Below are 6,629 nucleotides of genomic sequence, written 5' to 3'. Positions count from 1 at the left end.
ACATCTGATAGGTTCCTTTTTAGCAAAAAAAAATAAGCTTAAGGAAAAGAGAAAAATAAATTAAATGAAGCAATTTTCTGATATCTTTTCATTCATAATGGATCTTTAAATAAAGATTACAATTGAAGCATAAACAGTAAAAACATAATGGAGAATAACTACCCAACTAAACAATACAAAAAACATGGAGATGCAGTTAGATATTCATGGGATCATGGGTTTGTATCATTCCCCTCTCCATCAAGATCAACCTTGTCCCCAAGGTTCTTGACGTACCTAAGATTGGAGAAGGTCATTTGATGTTGGGTCAGGTTGATTATCATCAAGGAGTAAAAGAGTGGAAGAGTTTTTGCACTTATGGCCACGAGAGAAGTGTTCATTGCAATTAAAACAGAGCCCTTGTTCTCGTCTGACTTTCATTTCTTCTGCGGTTAATCGTCGAACAAATGGTAGGGGATTTGATGGTGAAGTGGATACAAATGAGAGGTCAGAGAGTTTGTCTTCTTGGAGTTTGGCGAGACCCTGGGCTTGAAAGATGGTTGTTGGTTGGAGAGCTTGTACCTCTTTTCGGATTGTAGGTTTAAAACCAGAGATAAAGTTGTGAAGTATGAACTCTTATAGGAGGTTGGAAATGCGATTTGCTAGGGACTCGTATGCAGTGATGTAGGCTTGAACAGTAGTCGTCTGTTGGAGTTTTGCAAGTGATCCCATGTGATCAACGTAGGGAGAATCACCAAAACGGGCTTCAAGTGCCATAATGAAGTCGTGCCAGTCATGGAAGGGGTGGTTGGAGTGCATCCACTGGAACCAAACAAGGGCTGGTCCGTCTATGTGAAAAGAGGCAATCTGAAGTTTTTGTTGTTGTGGAGTATGGTGAAAGTCGAAGAACTGTGTAGCTTTGGAGAGCCAGCCGGAAGGATTGGTTCCATCAAAACGTGGGAAGTCAAGTTTGAAGGATTTAGGTTGAAGGACAGGTAGGAAATGTGGAGGTGGTGGTGGCGGCGGCGGAGGTAGGTTATTGGTGGTTGGGGTGATATGCATGAGTTGATCAATACAGCCTATTAAAGTGGTAAGGGTAGTCTGAACCTCATTAAGGCGGTGAACGGTCTGATTGGATTGTTTAGTAAGGTCGGAAATTCATGTGGAAGTTTTTGCGGATGTTTCACGAAGTTGGTTGATTTGGGAAAGAGCTTGGGTAGAGTTTTCAAAAAGTTTGTTGATTTGTGTGGCATGAATTTCTTGGGTTTCTTCAAGTTTTCTGAAGCGTGTTCCTTCAGCCATGGATGAGAAGAGTGAACTCAATGAAAGCACCAAATGATAGGTTCATTTTTAGCAAAAAGGATAAGCTTAAGGAAAAGAGAGAAATAAATTAAATGAAGCATTTTTCTGATATTTTTTTCATTCATAATGGGTCTTTAAATAAAGATTACAACTGAAGCATAAACAGTAAAAACATAATGGAAAATAACTACCCAACTAAACAATATGGAGAATAACTACCCAACTAAACAATACAAAAAACATGGAGATGTAGTTACATATTCATGGTATCATGGGTTTGTATCAACATCATCGCCATGTGATATATTTTTTTAAGACATTTGTTAGAGGAGAGATTTTGTTGTTTTTACTAAATATTACAAGAAAGCTATTTGGTAGGTCAAAATATTCTCAAGAATGATAGTTTAAGTTTTCTGATTCTATGTTTGATTGATTGTTAATAATTCTTGAGAATGTAGATTGATTTTACAAAATTAATTTTTGATAAATTTGTGAATTTTTTTTTCTAATATACTATAAAAGGGTCAAAAAATGCAGCATAGGAGATCACTGGAGCAAAACCCAATAACACTTATTTGGTGGTATTATTTCATGAAAATTTTATTCACAATTTTAATTTTTAAAAGAATCTCATTTTTCAAGAAAATTTTAAAAATCTTTATACCAAATATAAATAACTTAGATTCATAATATACATTTTTTTGGGAATATAAAATTTATCTCTCTAGCTGCATAAAGATCAAAGATTCTAATTTTAACGGTAATTAGAGATGAAACAGTATCCCTAGCTATTAGGGGTGTTAACGAGCCGAGCTTTGGTCTTAACGGGCCGAGCCTGTGTTCAAATGTGTCAGACTGGCCTTAGTCTGTTACCTGTTACGAATATAATATCAGCATGTGGCCTAACTTATTTACAAAAAATAAAAGCCTTGTTTAGCCTGTTAGCCTGTTTAAAAAAATAAGACAACAAAAATTTATCCAAACAAAATATACAATCAACAGCACTAGTAATTCCATAAATATTCATAAATTTAATGTATATTCAAATAGCATAATATAAAACAAAATCATTTAAAAAGTCTGTTTAATTAATAAAATGAGATGAAATGAATTGAGAAGAGAGAGAGCTATCACAAGTAGTATAAAAAATAAATAAATAAATAAATAATATATTAGGCAAGCCTGAGAGGCTCTAAGGCCGAGCTTTTGAATTGGAGCCTGAGCCTTTTTATTAAACGAGCTTTTATACAAGTCCAAGCCTTGGTCCAACAATCAATTTTAGATATGTAAGCTCAGGCCTTCACGAGCCGAGCCAAAGACCCCTACTCATCTAACACCCCTACTAGCTATCAATCGCTATCTCCGTGATTATCATCATAGTGAGTATGCACAAGAGGACAATATATTTTTCTACTCATTCACGAATCGTTAATTGTTTCTTCTTACAAATTTTATGACACCTTTTGTCCACAATGACATAAATATGATAATGTTTGAAAGGTAAGTTATAACTTCTAACAAGCCTAGCTGTATACCATATTTTTAAAAAGGAAAAAACAAGCATCATGTTGTAGAAAAATTCTCTTGTCATGTTATATAGAGACAATAAGTGTGGGGTCCACCATATTTAAAATAAAAAAAAAAGTACAGCACAAGTATCAATATATGTGTAGAAAATTTTGTATTTGTTATGCAACATGACAAATGCAAAACCCTTTTAAAAAACGGAAGATAAGATATTTAAAATTTAAGCAATTATGCTATGTAAACTTTAACTTATATATATATTTTAAGGAGCATGTTATATTTACAAATTTTTTTATTTATAAACTCTTACAAACTACATTATCTTCTCCCAGGAAAACACTAGGTTATACTAGAAGATAATGTAATTTGTAAAACGGATCATTCCCTATACTCTAATATTGTTGAACATTTATCATTAGTTATTAAATTGAAATAAATTATTTGAGTGACTTTATTTTTTATTTTATTCTTTTTCACGGAATAACGTGTCATTCTTATCTCTCTTTTTTTAATTTCAAATTCAATTGATTTTTTCAATCTGACTTTTAAATATATTATTTATTAAATTTTAATCGAATTAAAAATAAAAAAACTCATACTAGTAATTGTGAGAACTGAGACAGAAGTCAACTTGGTTAAATAGATAGGTAATTTAATTTTTAGTATTGGATTAGACAAACAAAAAATTGAAAAAGAAAAGTTATAAAAACAACTGATATTTTTATTTTCAATTTGATAAATACGGACGGGGTTTCTTTGGTTTTTACCAAGTCAAATTGGTTACATTTTCTGATTTTTACTCGAATTTGATTAACAATACCAAATTATTCAAGCGAATAGTTCAAGTGGCCAATTTATCAATTTTCGAATCTAGCTGATTTAGTTTGGTTATGTACTACATTCTTCCTCACCTAGGATAGGCCTATCTACATTATGCTTAATTTCAACTTCTTCTTTTGTCAATTTAGAAGAACTGAAACAACAAGGATTGGGATTAAACTCTAGACCATTGGTCATACAGACTCTCATATAATGATTGGAATTAATTATCCTCAAAATTTAAACCATTAGGAATAAAAATAAGGGATTGTATTGATGCTGTTACAGGATAAATCTCTTCCATCCTGCACATACAAAAACCATCGCTGTCAACTTTTTATTTTTTTTGTTTTCTGAAACTCTCATGGGCCCATGCTTTTTTGTTAGTGTAGGAAGAACATTTCTATTTCCTGTAACATAATAAATCTATTACCTATAAAAAATAACTTTATACTTTTATAACAAGTTCACGCGTGCAAGCTTGCCAAAAACAAACAAAATAAGACAAAAAAATGTGGCTAGAACTTCCACTTTGGATCTAGTTCGTCTCATTTTTGAATAACTTGATTCCGGATTGTAAAGCATCCATTGCCATTTGATAGCTTTGTTTCCTTCGTATATCCTTGTTCCACTTCTATCCAAAGCTTGTCTTGCAACTGTAAAATTTCAGTTGTTGGCTTCCAGTTAATGTGTATCCCATAATACAATAGAGTATCAAGATAAATTTGAATTAGCATATGATATTGGGATTTGTTTATCTTTTTTCTGAATATGAATTTACTTCTATATATTTTAAGTGAAGTTTGGAAACCTAAAATAAGAAAGTTCTAGTGAAAGAACAAACACATAAAAATTGCGGGAAATATTACTCTCCTTTTACATAAGATTACTTCTCTCCTACTCTCTCACTTTGATTTCCGCACCTCACTTTTTTCTTTTTTTTCTTTTTTCTTGTAATGGTGGGACCCACCTATTTTATCTCTACAACATAAGATACTTATCTTATGTTGAAGGAGAATAATAAAACCCAAAAATTACCCTAGACACTAACAGCCTAAATATGAAGGGGTATGTTTTTCTCATGTTACATGAGATAACATACCCCTCCTACTCATACATCAAAAGTCGTGCTAGCTTTTATTTATTTTTTTACTTTTTTTTAAAGAGTAGGTCCCACATATTTTGAGTCTATGGCATGAGATAGCAAGTCTCATGCAACATGAGACTTGTATTTCCCAAATATGAATTTGTCTTTTTCTTTATTTCAAAACATACTAGTCCAGTGTCACTAGACAAGCCCATGGAACATGAAGATTCAGAAGAAAAAAAATGGACATTAACAGCCTAAATAATGGCAAAAAAATTTAAATATTATTATTTAAATAAAAAATTACGAAAACATAGTAGTTTTGAATCAATTTACGAATCTATAGGAACCGGTTGTGTCCAAGTAAAGAGCAATAGGGTGCATGGTCACGCCCAATTTAGGCGTGACTCGCCCGGTTATGACACGTGACAAAAATTTTAACAATTTTGCCATAAAATTTTAAAAAGTCATAACTTTTGACTCGGGTGTCCGAATTATGTATTTTTTTATTCCATATAGTTTTTTGAGATCTACGCGCGCTGATAATTTTTTGCGAATGTGAATGATGTTATATAAGTTGGAGTTCTGTCTCCCACAAATACAGATTGAATTTGCAACAATTATGCCACATCTACAAGAGTGTTAACCAATATCAACATGTGCCATCGATTTTTTGGCCTAATTTTTCCACTTCTCTGTATCCTTAATAGTATTACTTCCTCGTCTCTTCATCATTTGTGTCTATTATCCTATTATAATGGTTCCCCCAACTTCCTTTAACCCTAGCCAGCAATTTGGCACTCCTTTTTCGCCACTATTAGTCTCTAAACTAATGATTTTTTCAGTAACAAGATCAGTATTTAAGGTCTTTCCGTAAGAAGAAACGTTATGTCCTTTGTTGCTTGTGTGTGTATGGAGAGAAATTCACTGTCATGATTAAAAACATTCCTAGCAAATAAATATATGTTGTCTTTTTTTTTGAAATTTTTTTGTAGATAAAATGCTTTTGTAGTGGTACCCTTGTTGCAAATTCAAAAAAAATTGGAAATAATATTTTATCAAATCCCCTTCAATGAGATGTAATAGCGTAGAAAAAATATGTGGAAAAAAAAATTATTTGATTCGGACACCCGAGTCCAAAGTTGTGATCTTCATAAGTTTTACGATCAAACTATTAATTTTTTAGTGTCACGTGACAAGACCGGGTGAGTCGCGTCTAAATTGGGCGTGACCATTCACCCTATTGCGCCTTATCTGGGTGGAACTAGTTGTTATAAATTCGTAAATTGATTTCAAAATACTATGTTTTCATATTTTTTTAGAGTAAATACCATTTTTAGTCCCTAACAAAAAACACGGTCCCCACTTTAGTCCCTTACAAAAATAAATTAGTCAGTTAGTCCCTAACAAATTCAAAGTGGACCCATTTAGTTGAAATCGTGGTCCCTCACAAATTCAAAAAAGACTCATATTAGTCCCTCAAAAGGACTAAAATGGGTCCACCTTAAATTTGTTAGGGACTAAGTGACTAATTTATTTTTTTAAGGGACTAAAGTGGGAACCGTGTTTTTTGTTAGGGATCAAAAAGGGTCTTTACTCTATTTTTTATTTAAATAATAATATTTTATTTTTTTCCCTTAAATAATTCAGCCCAAGCAGTGTTGGATTTGTCAATTAACTAATTAAAAAGTAAAAAAAGAAAAAATTGGATCTATTATAAAAGTAAGAAAAAATTGGATCTAAAAGTAAAAGAATTGAAAATTTGATATGCGTCTAATATATGGTGATTTCTAAGTAAAAGAAGCAAGGAATTAATCATAAATGTGTGAAAATAAGCTCATAAATGCAAGAAATATTGATTATTCCTTCTCATTCATTCTCTCACTCAATTTATGCATTTTGATAGCAGGAAACA

This window comes from Gastrolobium bilobum, unplaced genomic scaffold (genome assembly GCF_033153095.1).
Source record: "Gastrolobium bilobum isolate Gb01-03AN ecotype WA unplaced genomic scaffold, APGP_CSIRO_Gbil_v1 utg3209, whole genome shotgun sequence".
NCBI lineage: Eukaryota > Viridiplantae > Streptophyta > Magnoliopsida > Fabales > Fabaceae > Gastrolobium > Gastrolobium bilobum.
The sequence above is the reverse complement of the archived record's forward strand: the minus strand, read 5'-3'. Positions refer to the sequence as shown.